This window comes from Bombina bombina, chromosome 1 (assembly GCF_027579735.1).
Source record: "Bombina bombina isolate aBomBom1 chromosome 1, aBomBom1.pri, whole genome shotgun sequence".
NCBI classification, from domain to species: Eukaryota; Metazoa; Chordata; class Amphibia; order Anura; family Bombinatoridae; genus Bombina; species Bombina bombina.
Window position 1 is genome coordinate 153,012,061 of NC_069499.1, and position 18,048 is coordinate 153,030,108.

Genomic DNA, 18,048 nt, shown 5'->3' on the forward strand with positions numbered 1-18,048 from the left:
ATGTCCTACCTTAAATGTGCAGCTCTAGGATGCTATTTAACCATGTAATTGTCTCTTTCCGCAAATGTCTAGTTTTAGCTCCAAACAGATATGTAGCATGTCTTAGCTTAAATGTGCAGCTCTAGGATGCAATTAACCCATTTATTTCTCTTTCAGCAAATGTCTCGCTTATGCGAAATACGCATATGTAGCATGTCCTACCTTAAATGTGCAGATATAGAATGTGCTTTAACCATTTAATTGTCTCTTTCCGCAAATGTGTAGTTTTAGCTCCAAACAGATATGTAGCATGTCCTAGCTTAAATGTGCAGCTCTAGGATGCAATTTACCCATTTCTTTCTCTTTCAGCAAATGTCTTGTTTATGCGAAATACAGATATGTAGCATGTCCTATCTTAAATGTGCAGATATAGGATACGCTTCAACCATCTAATTGTCTTTCAGCAAATGTCTATTTTAGGCGATTTTCGTGTACACAAATGAATTGTATTTTAATATAATAATTTTAACAATATTTTTAATATTTGACATTTTTTTATGTTCATTATTTATAGGTTATTTGGATTACATGAGCCGGCCTTGGCTCATTACGCCGTTGCGTAACCCCACAGACGAGGCCCAGGAGCGCTACAATTGAGCGCACAAGAGGACTAGGGCTGTAGTGGAGAGGATATTTGGGCTCCTCAAAATGCGGTTACGATGCCTGGACAAGTCTGGAGGAGCCCTCCAATACAGCCCTAGTAAGGTGGCAAAGATCGTTATAGCCTGCAGCATCCTGCATAACATTGCTCAGCGGGCTGGGATGCTGCAGGCCGTCCAGGTGCCCCGAGACCTCCTCCAAGATGAGGACAACCCTGTACTAAAGGGGCCATTCTGGGATGAGGGGCTTAATGTCAGAGCAAACATCATCAACCACCACTTCAGACGGTAAATAATAGAAGTTAGATAGGAGAATTGCCAATATGTGTGCAATTTAGGGAAATGAGAAGTAGAGAATTGTGCAAACATGTTAGTATTGTTCAACAAATGATTAGATCAAAATATAATTTTAGATTTTTATTATCATAGGTAATTTATACATCAGAAGATTCTGGCATTGGCTCCTGTAATGACTTTGCCACCTGAATATCAAAGACAACATCAGATGGTAAGTATACATAATGTATGGACTGGGGGGGGGGATTTTACACAATGATACATCATATGGCATACAATTTAAAATTTTGTCTTTAGTTTACACATTACTTGATTTTTAGATAATCAGAAAGGGATACTCTAGCAATACTATGTGATTCAAAGTCATACATCAGTGGTTAGGTCTGCACAATGTATGACTCAGCTTCACACTTGATTGATAGAACATAACACAAAAGATACTACATACGCTTAGTAAGCTAGTGATCTAAATAGTTTTGAAAATGGTTGGGGGGGGATGCAGAACCAAGTCACCCTTTTTAATGATTTAATTTACACTTTATCTTCCATTAGGGAGATGACTTCATCTATAGACTGAAAGTGAAAACTCCCATACTGAAAGTGAAGAATACCAATGTGATCATGTCTGTGGCATTGTCTTTCAATTGTGATGACTTTGAAAAACATACAAAGACATGTTCACATGGTAAGTGGTGGCAATTCTCTGGAACAAGACTGGGGATGCAGAATGTATCCTATGAGACACTTATGGTTCATAATTTTTTCTTTTAATTTTAGATGGTATTTCCCAATTTTCTATTTTGAAAATGATGAATAGGATACCTAATGAAGATAAACTGATATTTTGAAGCGAATTTCCTTTCAAAGAACATACATCCAGGTAAGTTTGCACAATGCATGCTATTTAAGAATCATAGGAGGAAGAATGTTCAAAGAATTAGGAATATATCCATGTCCTATATTAGAATATGTTTATTTTAGATACATTACCCCTACTTTGTGCTAGAGAGGACTCAGATACTGACCAATCAGACAAAGGGATACATTTTATAGTTGATATTTAGGTATATTATTTGAAGGGACATGACATAGTACATTCAATTATGTTCCTCATACAATCAAATTTAAAAATATTATCAAAATTTGATATGCATTATTTTGTCTAATTTGAAATGCTAATGTGTAATTCAACTATTGATTAGACAATATAATGGGATTCATTTCAAATTATGGATAGATATAGATTTCAAGTCTGAACGTGTTTTTAATATCAAGACAAAAAATACATGTTAGAGCATAGACACAAGATGATTTTACAATTATTAGATTTAATGAATATGTTAAGACATGTGTTCATTAAATAACTTAAATGACTAATGTTTTTAATATTTCTTTTCTTTCTTTTTCAGAGTTTCATCTGTGATGAATTCCCTAATTCTTTTATTGTTGTAAATAAATTTATTTTCATACTATATATTTTTCTATTTAATTTTTTTAAATACATATTATTTGAAACATATCTCTATCACAGTAAGATAAGAAGAAATATATCCATCTAATATTCTGACATGTAAACAAAATATTGGTCCCATGACTGTTAAAGTCATCTATTTTACAAGCACATGCCTGATATCAAATATACTAATTTTGTTTAATATATTGAATGAAAAATATCAACACAGCTTATTCAGATAATGTTAAAGTCAAGTATCTTACAAAATTTAAGTTGGAGTTAAATACATCCATCTATGCTTTTATTGTGTGATTTATAGATGTTAAAATCATAAAATGTTTATGACGAGGATCTGTAGTATAAATTATACATAACAACCTTGTTCATTTCACTTTTAAGAAATGAAAGTGTTTAACTTACATTAAAGTGACAGTGTAGTTTAATGTTAAATTTACATTCTAATCTCTATAATCTTTCTTAGGTATCCAAAAACATTCTTACACTAAATATAGGTTATTCTGCTTTAATTATTTTTAAGGCAATATGTTAGAAATTATCTTTAAATAAAACGTAAGTTAATTTCACATTTATACCAAGCTAGTTATTGTATGCCATATTGCCTACTTTTCAGCTCTAGTGGAGTTATTTGATAGATAATTTCTCGCAATTATACTCTTTACCTGTTGGATAGATATCACATATCTATAGGTATTTCCATTCCCCTTTAGTTTAGTTTATTTCTACAATGTTAACTCCACATGTTCCTAATGGTTTTGTCCTTAAAGGGACATTAAAACCAAAATGTTATTGCATGATTCAGAGAGATAATACAATTCTTTTAAAACAGCATTTAAATTTACTTCTATTATCGAATTAGATTAATTCTTAAGATATCCTTTGTTAAAGAAATAGCAATGCACATGGGTTGGACAATGACACAATGCATCTATGTGCAGCCACCAATCAGCAGCAACAGAGCCTATCTAGATATGCTTTTCAGGGAAGAATATCAAGAGATTAAAGCTAATGAGATACTAGAACTAAATTAGACTTTTTTAACATTGTATTATCCATCTAAATCAGGAAAGAACATATAGTTTAATGTCCCTGTAAGGTAAAGCTGTATAAATACAGCCATTGGAAGATATTTCATTCACAGTGGGGCAAACAATACAGAAGGTAATACAAATATGCTTTATTCTCATGTTATCCTAAGTTTGAGAAATGGAGATGCCTAGGTTTATGATCAGCAAAGCATTACTGGGAAATATCTACTTATTTGTGGGTGGGCAACAATGCATATTTACAATGTTTAGACAGATGTATTTAGATAAATTTAAAGATTGCATATTAGGTCATTAAAGGGACAGTAATTCAAAAACGTTTCTTTCAGGATTCCTAAATAAAATATATTTTAAACATTAAAATGTACTTATATAATCGAATTTCCTTCATTATTTTGATATATTTTCCTTTACAACCATATCTAGATATGCTCAGTAGCTGAAGATTGGTGGATGCACAGAGATGCCTTGTGTGATTGGCTCAACCATGTGCATTGCTATTTCTTCTGTAAAGGATATCTAAAGAATAATCTAAATAGGTTGAGTTACATTTTAATTTTTAAAACTGTATTCTCTCTCCAGATCATGAAACAAAATATTTGGGTGTAATGTTCCTTTAAAAATAAAGACGCCGTTGCCCAATAACATATGTGAGCAGTTCAGACAAATACAAGCTCAAGGTTTATTTACTAATAATGAACAAACATGTATTTTAAAATTTATAAACAGATTATTCAAGTTTCGTCCATTATAAATACAAATTACACATTTCAGAAATATAGCATGGGAAACGTACCTTGCAACACGAGATTAGCATCTTTAAAAATTCTAGTCTAATGCCACGCACTAGCACACAATCGATGTGCATTATAAATACATTTAATAGAGCAATGTCAATACTTCACAATAAGTCACGATATTTCTTTAATAAACAATAAATACATACAATGTTTACTATTTTCAAATAATATTTATTTATATTAAATAACCTGATCGATATTAAACATCGAAATGTGTAAAACATTTACTGTGACTGGATTATATTTACTAAAAATCAAATAGAGATCAAATGTAAACTTAATATATTAATATTTAACGGATCACGTATATTAAATCTGCGTCACACATATCCGCATAACAGTCCCATGAATTACAAATAAGTCTACATGCCAAATGTAGTAACAGCACCCCCAGGAGATGTGTATAGAAGTTAATAAGATATGAAACATTAAGGAACGGCCAATCAGAGTTCATCACACAAACATAACTTGAGTCAGTATGGTCTCACAGACATGATAACAAAATTTCCAAATGTTATCCAATCAGATGTACATATACCATGTCCCATGGTGCAAATCATGTTTACTTCACCAAATAAAAGTCAATTACACGTTGCCATTTTTGTCAGTTCTTTAATGCCTGCAGGCAGTAATATATATATTATATATTATTATTATATATTCTAAGGACTAGCAGGCATGACGTCTCCCAGGTTCTCACGGTTGGAGAGTGCAGCACTGGTCAACGCTGTTGAGGACTTCTATCCGCAGCTGTTTGGGAACAAGAGGAAGTCGATGAAGCAGAGTATTAGGAAGGCCCTTTGGTCGTCTATCACCAATGATGTTAATTTGGTGTGTGGCATCCAGAAGACCACGGATCAAATCATGCAGAGGTTTGGGGTATGAGGTGCGGCTCAGCAAAAAAGTCGCCCTCATAAAGGAGTGGGTAAAAGCCTGTTGGAGGGATGGAAAGTTGGATCCACCCCCACGGAAACTCTACCTGCAAACTTATGAGGTGACTTTATGCGCCCTCCTCAATCTCCGGGTCCCCCGCAGATTTAGATCCGCTCGCTCCTCAACTTCTTCTTCCCTCCCAGCTGCTGGATCGGAAAGTCCAGACCCGGAGGCCAGTGCAGTTGATTATCCAACCGGTGACCTGGGAGAAGAAAGTCTAGAGGCTGAACCAGGTAAATATCAGACTTCATATAATATATTAATATTTTAGTATATATTTAAGCAATGTGTATATAGTCATATATTCAGCCTATATAGATCTCACAACACATGCTACATATGATGTTTAGATATCTGAATTTAGATTCGTCACACATGAAATAGGAATGATGTTTCTTGCGCTCTACAGAATATGCGTCACAGAGCGAAAATGGTATTGCGCATCCGTGAAATCCCTATCATCCGCCATTTCATACATTGACTATCGAATCATACCACAGTTCAAAACATTAATTGTTATCATTCAATATTAACAAATATACGATTGGAATCTCGTAATTCACCCAATTGCAAATATATTTGAAGTCTTTAGAAATAATACACATCACACTACTATATCCAAATCAATTCTGAATCACGGATGCGCAACTCCGTTTTGAATCGTTGCGCAATGATCATGAAAGATAGCATTGCGCACACACGTGAACATGTGTTTGCTGTAACAGTAGCATAAATTTAGACATGTTGGTCAAATCATGGATGCGCAATTTCGCTTTGAATCATTGTGCAATGATCACGAAAGATAGAATTGCGCACACACGTGAACATGTGTTTGCTGTAACAGTGACATAACTTTAGACATGTTGGTCAAATCACGGATGCGCAATTCCGCTTTGAATCATTGCACAATGATCACGAAAGATAGAATTGCACACACACGTGAACATGTGTTTGCTGTAACAGTGGCATAACTTTAGACATGTTGGTCAAATGTATACGTGAATTAGTATATATGTGAAGAATACAGTATCCTTATTTACAATCTTCAACAATATAAAAGCTATACTAGCAAGATCAAAATAAAAATTGAACAATCTCTATCAATTGATGACAATGCAAGAAGACACAAAATGTCTTAAAGCGACAGTCAACAACATAAAAGATTGAAAATAAGAATACATGATCACTTTATTTATACATTAATTTAGGAAACAATGAACTCACGTGAATACAAATATATTTTTACTTTGTCAATTAGAATAAAAAATTCAGATTTTTTGTGTCCATGGCCTGATTTGTATTAATGATATCCAATCCTGATTGAATATTTTACAGATATGGATGTTGATGCTGGAACCTCGAGCCCGGGTTCGTCACAGTGTGGTATGTCTCATTTTAATTTACCTTTCTCTTACAAACTTTGACATTTTTCCTCTTTGTTCATGTCATTTATTAAAATCTATATTTTATGTGGTTAATCCTTAAAGGGACATGAAACCCAAAAATGGTCTTTCATGATTCAGATATATAATAAATGTTTCCAGAAATATAATATTTACATCTCTTATTTAATTTGCTTCATTTTCTTGATTTATTTTGCAGAAAGGTTTATCTTTGCTTTGATTAGCAGAGAAGTGAGGTTCTAGATGTTGATTGTTGGTTATATATATATATATATATATATATATATATATATGTATATATATATATATATATATATATATATATATTGGTTGTTGTTGGCTCATCCATGTGTTCATTTCTAAACTATTTGTGAATTGATGCACCTTTAACAAATGATCTCGATGTAAATTATGAATTTGATGGAAATAGTATCCTCTCTGTGAATCCTGAACTTAATTGTTTGTATTTCATGTCCCTTTAAGTGATGCTGACCACAATTCTTAAGGAATGGATATGCATTTCTAATGTATTTTTGTCCTTTTTACATCAACATAGACATATAATATTTTTAAAACAGACTACAGTATTATTTGAACGTTGACAGCACATGTATTCCAATTTCACTTATATCTTATTGTAGTAGTCTAACAAAAGAAATCACTGTGTGTAATGCACATATTTTAGATGATTAATATATTTCTCTTATTATTGTTTCTCTTTAATTATCCAACGATATATTGCTATAGCTAGGCTGACCATATTTCAACTTGAATAAGTGACACATCTGAAAAATACATGTGTCATTATTCTTATTCCAAATAAATCTTTAAACATATCTGAAAACATCCCTGACATATGTATTTCTCGTGTGTCCCTTTTTAAAGCGTAAAGATGGACACCATAGCTATAGGTATAATGTATAACCAATACCGATTTTCATAATGTATCTTGTAGCATTATTTCTCATTTAAAGGGACATGAAACACAATAATCTATTTTCTCATTTATGTATAACATACGATTTTTAAATATTTTTCTTACCATAAATTCCCAATTTTGCTTCAGTCTCTTTTATCATTTGTTTAAGGAGCAGCAGGGCACTACTGGTTTCTAAATGAACACATAGGTGAACCAATGACAATCAGTATATATATGTAGCCACTAATCAGCAGTTAGAACATCGTTTTTTTCTGCTCTTGAGATTACCTCTAAAAACAATTTCATCAAAAGATTAAAATTAAATTTGAAAATGTAGTTCAAATTGCAATGTCGTACATAATCGTATAACATAAAATGTGGGTTTCATGTCCATTTAAACCCTGCTGCTTCCTAAATAGTTAATAATCCTCCGATTCTAATGAAATATATCCTTATTACCAACAATGGATTATATTTCATATATCACAGTATTACGTTATCTAGCGTGACATTCATAGATAACAATATAGCACATACTAGTTTTTAAAATATAAATACATTTCTTATTGACATGCAAAGCTGTAAAATGAGTCCTTGTATTGGATGACATTTTTACGCGATCTCGGATGCGCCATGTTCCTTAAGACGTCACATGCCAAGCTGTAAAATGAGTTCTTGGATTGGACGCCGTTTTTACTTGCTCTCGGATGCGCCTTTGATTGGATGACGTTTTTACGTGATCTCAGATGTGCCATGTTGTTTAAGACGTCAAATGCCAAGCTGTAAAATGAGTTCTTGGATTGGATGCCATTTTTACACGATCTCGGATGCGCCTTTGATTGGATGACGTTTTTACGCAATCTCGAATGCGTCATGTTGCTTAAGACGTCACTTTTCAAGCTGTAAAATTAGTTCTTGGATTGGAAGCCGTTTTTACGTGATCTCGGATGCGCCTTTGATTGGATGACGTTTTTACGCGATCTCGGATGCGCCATGTTGCTTAAGACGTCAAATGCCAAGCTGTAAAATGAGTTCTTGGATTGGATGCCGTTTTTACGCGATCTTGGATGCGCCTTTGATTAGATGATATTTTTACGCAATCTCAGATGAGCCATGTTGCTTAAGACGTCACATGCCAAGTTGTAAAATGAGTTCTTGGATTGGATGCCATTTTTACTCGATCTCGGATGCGCCTTTGATTTGATGACGTTTTTACGTGATCTCGGATGCGCCATGTTGCTTAAGACGTCACATGCCAAGCTGTTAAATTAGTTATTGGATTGGATGCCGTTTTTACGCAATCTCGGATGCGCCTTTGATTGGATGACGTTTTTACGCGATCTCGAATGCGCCATGTTGCTTAAGACGTCACATGCCAAGGTGTTAAATCCGTCTGATTGGATTACGTTGTCCCGCAATATTTGATTTTGTAAGTAACCCACGTTTGCGAATGAGAAGACAAACCATGATGATTATGGATTGTGTCAATCATGTACATTGTTGAGCCATACCTGATAAAGAACACAAAAATCTCTTTTGATGGCTGTCTCGTTGAAGAAACGAATGAAGGCAATATGTTTTTCCTGCATAATATATTTTGGGGCAAGTGCAAATCCATGAATATACTCCATCTTGTTTAATATGTTTGTCAACAATATTTTCCTTTTTATAAATAATTACTGTGTTGTGTTGAATTTTCTACATTTCTAATTCCTAAAGATGCGCTTTTGTATTTGAATAAAGTAATCAATATGCATTGACCTTTATCATATGATAAATATATGAGATGTCTACTTATTCTAGATGTTATGTCCTGACCTTATACACTCATTTTTTCTTTGCATATATGTTTTGTAGATGATCTATTTATATAGCCCATAATTTTTTTTTTTAAATGTATAGTTTTGCTTATTTTTAAAAAACATTGCTGTGTTTTTCTGACTCCTAACCAAGCCCCAATGTTTGATGTGAATACCATCAGCTACCTTCTCCAGTTTGCTCCTGTTTGTGTAAAGGGTCTTTTTTTTATAAGCAAAAGAAGGGGGAGTGGGGAGTTTCTTATTTCCCACTTGCAATGGGCTTTCAAGCTAACTTTTCAACATAGCTAAACTGAGAGTTTCTAAGTAAGTCTTTAAACTCTTTTATCATGGATTTTTATTTCAGTATCTGGGCATCTTGTTCTTTATAGTAGTGTCTATTACATGCAATTATATGAAAATGCTCAGTATTGTGTCATGTATGACTTCCATATTGTTAATCTCCAAATATATTATTGTGAGCATATATTTCTAATGTAACTCTTAAAAGTACATGAAACCAGATTCCTTCTAAATGAAATGTCTTTCTTAAATAATTCAAACACTATAATGTACCTTTAATAAAATAGAGTTTATTTAACACGTCGAGAGAAATATAGCATACAGGCTTAGTATCCTATTAAAATATTTTCTTGTTTGAACAAGTACGTGTAGATATACCAACAATCCCTAAGGATTAGTATATGTTAGCATATGTTCTTGTTTAAAGGGACAGTCAAGTCAAGCAAAACAGTAATGATATAAATCTCAAAAATGCAATTTTTAGAAAATATATCTCAAACTTTCATCACCAATTTATCTTAGTTCTCTTGGTGTTCTTAGTTGATAGCTAAACCTAGGAGGTTCATCTGCTCATTTCTTAGACCTTGAAAAGTACATCTAATCTGAATGCATGTTGACCACTAGAGGGCATAGTTAGCTCAGCTGAAATGCCGGTTTGTCAAAAGAACTGAAATAAGTGGTCATTTTTCAGAGGCATAGATACAAGGTTAATCACAGAAGTAAAACATGTATTTCTCTAAGTCTTGTTTTTCAAAACTTGATAATGCGTAATAAAGTGTTTTCTTTGTAACCAACAATAATTAATGTTATGACTGTCCCTTTAAGCTGTGTTGTTGGCATCAAAACAGTGATATTCCATCATATATAGTTGTAATGGTCATTTTGTTTGAGATTAGGGAAACAGTTTGGACATCACATCACAGAAATCTATCAATGTAATCAACAAGGATAGGTATGTGATGATGTGGTCTCCACACACTTGCAAAACACACTCTGCAAACAATCTGCCTCCATGGACCCAGTCCAATAGAAGCAGATTATATACAGTGTGCTCCACAAGTGTAAGAATACCACATCATCACATACCTATCCATTACACATTAAATAAATAAAAATATATATTAAAAAAATTACTTCCTGACACTTCCGGTGAGCAGGCGAAGGGGAAGCAGCAGAAGTTGAGAGCTCCGTGAAAACCTGCATAAACTACCCAAAAACCTGAATCTTTTTAGGGGCTCTCAGCTGGATGTCAGACTGCTTTCCCCCGGTGAATCCTCTTTGGCAGAATAAGCTGCCCGGAGCCAGGGGGACTCTAACGTGGGGCACCTGGTACGGTTCATAGGAGCTGAACATCGCTCCAACACTTTAGTCCCCTCACCTGACAGCGCTGGATGAGCGCTCCTTATTGCAAGCGAACCGGGTTCTCCGGTAGTGGCAGGGAGCCCCTGTGGAGACCTAGGAATACCCAACGAGGCCGGAGCAGAGCCATCTTTGCTGCCGGCGCAGCATTCCGACATACGGCAGACTCTGGGGAGGTGAATAGCTGAACGGCTGACAGCGGCCACTTACCGGGAGGCTCACTTCTTCTATCCCGGACGTCCTTGTGTTGAGCCGACAGGAACAGATTGCCTGGACACGGTACAGTGATCGGTGGGGCTGGAGCTTTTTGGCGCGAAGGCGCCAGACACCATTTTGACCCCTGAGCCAAGCGCCGGGTTGGCGGGGAGAGAGTCACGCAGCAGGTTCTGCTGAATGGACTGATTAAGTTACCCTGCATGTTGAGGTGAGAGTGGGGGAACTGGCAGCACTTTGTCCTTTCTAAAATAAATAGGTATTGTGATCCACAGCCACAAGTGGGGTGCAATCTGGCAAGGGAATTAACACATTGAGGCAGGAACTGCATAAACTGCTCTGACTATTTAGAGCCTCAGGATATCAGGGCTGTATCTTCCCTTATTAGGAGATCTCAGGGATTACGGTCCCCTTTGCACAGTGGCTTCTGCTAAACTTAAATAAGTGATCACACTTTAACCCCTAAGGGAACGGTTGCTGACAGTTATACCTACAGCTTCAGGTCTTGTTTACAGTCCACACTCTAGCTACAAGGATCAAGGATAACCTGCTCTGGCGTGGGTATAGTCACTTGGTAAACAAGCTTTTTATAACAACCCCCATACTTTCTCTGCATTATACCATTTTCATCAACGCTGTCTTTCTTTTTCTGGGGCACACTAACAAGCAAGCTTATAGGGACACATGAAAGTTGATAAATATTTTCAAAGACTTTCGCCTACTATTCCTGTCACCATGAGCCAGAGGGGGAAGGCCTTAGACAAAAAGCAAAAACAGTCCGCTGAAATGCACCATGAGCAGCAGGTTGCGGGTGATTCCGCGATCCAAGCTGCTGACCAAACCTCCCTTTTACAAGAACTCAAATCCTTTTTTCTCCCTAAAATGGAATCCTTACAATCAGGGGTGGATACCCTAACGTCTGAGGTGCGTCAATTCTCCTCCAGACTTAACTCGGCGGAGATGCGCATTTCTGACGTGGAAGACAGACAGAATAGTCAGGGAGTTACTCTTAAGCAACTAGTCAAACAAAACCAATTGCTCCAGGACCGAGTTGAGGACCTGGAGAATAGAAGTAGACGGAATAATCTCCGTATAATCGGCATTCCAGAATCTGTTAAGGGGAAAGACCTCCTGGAATTTACTGCATTGACCTTTCCACGGTTGCTGGGGATCCCCTCGGACATTCTTCCTATCGACGTTGAAAGAGCCCACCGGATCGGCCCAGAACGCACACTTGAACACCTAAAGTCCAGGCCTAGACAGGTTATCTTCAAATGTTTAAATTTTCAAGAAAAGCTCAAGATACTCCGCGCCTACAGAGCCTGCAAGGAAGTCCGCTTTGAAGGTTCACGTCTTTTGCTTTTTCAGGACATTTCCCTGGAAGTCTCCAAGCAGAGAAAGGATTTTGCCCCTCTTTGTTCCCGGCTACACGAGCAGGGCCGTCAAGTGGCTCTACTTTACCCGGCTAAACTGCGCCTACAGACACCCCATGGAGTCAAATTTTTCCATACTCCACAGGCGCTCCAGAGCTATCTCGCAACGGAAAACCACCAACCCCCGACATGATTGAATACCTGGACTATCAGTCCGTAGAACATCACCTGTCAAATAGAAATAAATATAGATGGAGGTCCTTCACCTTTGTACTCAAAATTCACCTCCTGCCTCCTGGTTTTGCTGGAGGGAATGGAGTACATTTGTTGGGGTCATACAGCTCTGGAGCAGGGGACTGTTTAGGAGCCACCCGCTCCTCTCCTACTTGGACTTTCAACTCAAGATGAGTATACTGTTTAAAGTTGTACAAATTGTTATTGCAACCCTTTTGTTAACTTTCTTGTTTACAGGTTCTCTCTCTGGGTGTGTTTTGGGCTTCTCGGGGAGGCGGACGCATATGTCCCTTTGTTCCCCTCGGGCTGGCCGTGGTCGGCCCTGGGGGGGCAAATTTCAATGTCAAACCCTTTTTGAGGTTTTGCTGCTCAGCAGTAGACTAGGGGCGCTTGCCTTCCCTTTGAACCCCCTGAAACTTTTCTTGGACTGGATGTGCTCTACTGTGTTAAATACCCTGAATAGCTGTGGCCCCCCCTTTGTCTACCAGCTCAAGCGGTCTCTTGTTTCTGGGGGGTTCAGGGTAATCAAGGAATATGCTGGTATCACCTGCCTGTTTTCATTATTATTCTTACTGTTATTGTTTTTGTTGTTTGCACAAGTTATTGTGTTGGTTCTCTTGCTAACCCTTTTGTCCACAGGTATCATCCATTGCCATAATATGGGCTTCTTGGAGGGGTGGAGCTATGTGTCTTTTTGTCCTCCTCGGGCTGGCCACGGTCAGTTCTGGGGGGGCAAATCTTATTCCATTCATTACAAGGTGCAGTATGACACAAAAATGGCAACGGCCGCCTCTCCATTGAATCCGCTGAAACTTCTGCTGAACTGGTTAAAGTTTTCTGTAATTTTTATATGTTTGTATTTGCTAAGTTGTTACAAGTTCAGTGGGTGTCTGTTCATATATATTCTCCAAATCGGGCAGTTTTCTTGCTTTAGACGGGACACCCTCATCAGCAAATCTGTTAATTATGCATACCCGATGTTTATGTTTAGGCTGTTTTTGATTTTTCTCTTTTTTATCAGGGCTAAGTGTTTTTACCTCCCACAGCTACTAATGTTAACACTCAGCGGCTGCCATGTTTATACAAGCTTGTCCTCAGAGAGTGGGTTCTGTGTTTTACCTTATTCTTCACGTATGCGTTGGTTCTGTGTTTTTATATATGTATATATTTTTTTTTATTTTTTTTTTATTTATTTTTTTTCTTCTCTCTTTTGCTCTCCCCCTGGGTCTCCTCTGGTACATAAAGGGCTTCTGTGATTTTGGATGTCTCTGAAATTTACTACATGGAATGTGGGGGGTATTAACTCCCCCATAAAGCGCAAAGCCATACTCACCCTTTTAAGACGTCAGGGGACTGATGTTGCGTTTTTACAAGAAATGCACTTGACTGATGTAGAACATCTTAAGCTTAGATCAGATTGGGTGGGACACGTGGAATTTTTATCTCACACCAGCGCTAGCAGAGGTTTGGCCATTATTTTCGGCAAACGTTTATGCACACATATTAAACACATACAAACTGATGGAGAGGGGAGATTTATGCTGGTGCAGGTGCAGATTAACTCCTCTGATTACACGCTATGCAATATCTACGCCCCTAACCATAGATCATTAGACTTTTGGGATGCTTTGACGAAATTTCTTCTGCCCCATATGGGCGAGAACTTAATACTCGGAGGTGACTTTAACCTCACTCCCTCGCATACTTTAGATAGGATGTGGCTGGAGGCTCCAATGAATAGGGACCCTAAGATTTATTACAAAGCTAGATATGAGACTAAAATTTTTAATATGCTTGAATCGAGCTTGGATGTATGCGATATTTGGAGGTTGCTGCACCCAGAGGGCAAAGATTTTACCTGTCTTTCCAGAGCCAAGTCCACTTTGTCCAGAATTGACCTTTTTTTAATACCTTACTCACTGACTAACAAAGTGCATATGTGCCGTATACGTGATATTGTTCTATCTGACCATGCCCCAATTGAGTTAGTTATAGGGACTAGAGGACCCCACCCCAACAGAAATATCCTGAGATTCCCTTCACATTTAATGACATCCACAAATTTTGCTAAGTTTTTAACACAGTCCTGGACAGACTACTATTCTGATAATATATCTCACTTAGATAATCCCCAACTGTTTTGGGAGGCAGCCAAGGTGGTGCTCTCTGGCTCCATTATTTCTTACACTTCCAATATCAAACATAGAATACAACAGAGACATAACGACCTTAGTAAGAAACTGGGACAAGCTTATCTGGCTTTTTGCCAATCTAAATTGCGGGACTCGTATGATGCGTATGTCGCGGCAAAGTCTGATTTTGATACCTTTATGGGGCAACAGGCTGCCTCTGGTTTATTACGTACGGCCAGTAAATATCACCGCTTTGGGGCCAGATCCGGAAAGCTTCTGGCCGCTCTCACAAAACCAAAGACTGCTCGATCTAATGTAGTGGCGCTGAGGTTTCGTGGTAAGACTTTTCAGACACCTGACGAAATAGCCAAGTGTTTTGCAGACTATTATTCCCAACTGTACATTAGACAACAGAGAGGATCTCTCGAGTCACAGAATTTCTTTTGGGACTCCATTAATCTTCCTCAACTGACAGAGGAGCAAATAGACCTTCTGAATGCCTGGATAGCCCCAGACGAGGTCACGCTTATTTTACAATCTCTTTCGTTGGGCAAGGCGGCTGGTCCAGACGGACTGCTGGCCGAATTCTATCGGATTCTCCACCCGCACATTACACCGACTTTAACCAAACTATATAACACTTACTTCCTAGAAAATGTGATACCCTCGCAACATTTTACCGCTGCTCACATCACTCTTATACCTAAATCAGGGAAGGATCCTTCCATGCCAGAGTCATACCACCCGATCTCCCTACTAAACACTGACTATAAGATTTTCACGAAATTACTGGCCAACAGACTGAAGACCATACTTCCATCCCTATTACACCCTGATCAGACAGGTTTCGTATTTAAATGTTCTTCTGTTGTGAATTTACGCAGGGTACTGCATGTGATCAATCACTACTGGACAAGAGAGACAGAGGGTGGGGTGACGGATAGACCGGAGGCCTTTCTGCTCTCCCTTGATGCAGAAAAGGCTTTCGACAGAGTGGACTGGACGCATCTAACCAACACTATGACGAAATTTAACTTTGGAGGCCCCTTTCTCAATATTATCCACAAAATTTACAAATCCCCGACGGCTAGAATACTGACTAATGGACTGTTTTCTCCCGACTTCACCCTTCAGAGAGGTACTAGGCAGGGATGTCCTCTTTCCCCCCTACTATTTGACCTGGCACTGGAGCCTTTGGCAATTAAGCTCAGGCAAATCTTCCCTGGAGTGATGATCCAGGGTGTTCCCCTGCATCTGGCATTGTATGCCGATGACATGCTCTTGTTTGTGGAATCTCCAGCTTTATATATACCTCGCATATTACAGACTATCTCTGACTTTGGTAGTTTTTCGGGGTATAAAATAAACACCGCCAAATCGGAAATACTATGGCTACATAAACACTCTGATTCGTCCCACAAATACCCGTTCAAGGTGATGGCTAACTCTCTCACATATCTGGGTATCCAGCTACATAATAATCCACAGAAGATCTATGACTTTAACGTCACGGATAGATGTAGGGCACTATCTGCCCAGCTTCAAAGCTGGGTTGACTTGCCTTTGGGATTGTCGGGGCGAATTAATCTGGTGAAGATGACGATCCTACCTAAGATATTGTACCCTTTATTGATGCTGCCTTTTCTTATGACAAAAAGGGACCTGGCTCTGCTTTCCAGAGCGATAACCAATTTCATCTGGAGGGGGAAAAAACCCTGTATAGCAGCTGACAAACTTAGTCAACCCTACCTTAGTGGAGGCCTAGGCCTTCCTAATCTAAAACTTTATAATTAAGCTGCATTGGCGAGATTAGTTACAGACTGGCAGCTCAACACAGCCCACTTTTATGAGCCACGATTAGAGAAAGCAATGTGTGCTCCCTTGGCCTTGGCATATCTGCCTTACACAACACTGAAAGATGCCCCAGCACACATTAGTAATAATCCCCTGTACAGAGACTCCTTGAGAGCGTGGAACTTAATTAATAAATACATGGGTATCACTCGCCCGTCACCTAGGTTTATTCCCCTGATTGGTAACCAAGATTTTCCAGCGGGTAATGAGTGTGAACCTTTTCGTATCTGGGGTTCCGTGGGGATAAAAACTGTGGGCGACCTCTTAGACCCTCTGCTACAATCCATTAGATCTTTTCAAGACATTAGAGACAGATTTCAGATCCCACACAAGCACTTCTACGCATATTTACAGGCTAGACACTATATCTTTGAGCTCCAGAGAAGTGACCCCAAATTCTGGGATATCTCACCCTTTGCTGTCTCACACACATTGTTTAGGATAGGGGTCTTCGCTATCTCCAATTTTTATAGGAGCTTGCTGAGATGTAGAGAGGGGGCGATGCAAGCACAAATACTAGATAAACTGAGGACTGATATTTCCCCACAACTTACTCTACAAGATCTGAGGAAAAGTCTGGAGCTAGCTAGAGCAGCTACTCTAGCGATACCGTTAAGGGAGGCACAGATCAGGCTATTACACAGGGATTACATTACCCCCAATAGGTTATCTAAATGGAACACAGGATACCCTAATAGTTGTGTCAAATGTAGGGAGGATTCCCCATCTTTTGGACATTACCTCTTCACCTGTCCATTAATTAGACGTTTTTGGGGTCACTTCCAGTACTGGGTCCAAACAAGCTTTCATATACCCATCACCATAGACATCGGCAAGGTATATCTTTTTCAGTGGGAAAACACATATAAGAATCTACATAAATTACTGACACTTTGTATCTTGCTGGCAAGGCGATGTATATTAACTAGATGGATCCATAGACAACCCCCTTCTATTGCGCAATTTAAACGTTGCCTACTAAAACAAATGTTTGTTGAGCAGTATGATGTTAAAACAGATACAGAGCGAAGGCTGATTCACTTTTTAAAAAAGTGGCGACCCTTGATTATTACTTTGACACCATCACTGCAACAACAGATTCTCAGACCATTTCGGCACCATGAGGTTATGCTGACAGCCATACTAAGAGGGGAATGGCAAAGTTTGAGTGACTCTACGGAGTCCCGAGATGGGGTTGGTGCTTTTGAGGAGATGCTCTTCTGAGCCTCGGGGCTGAGGGCATGCCCTTTTTTTGTTTTTTGTTTTTTCTCTTTTTC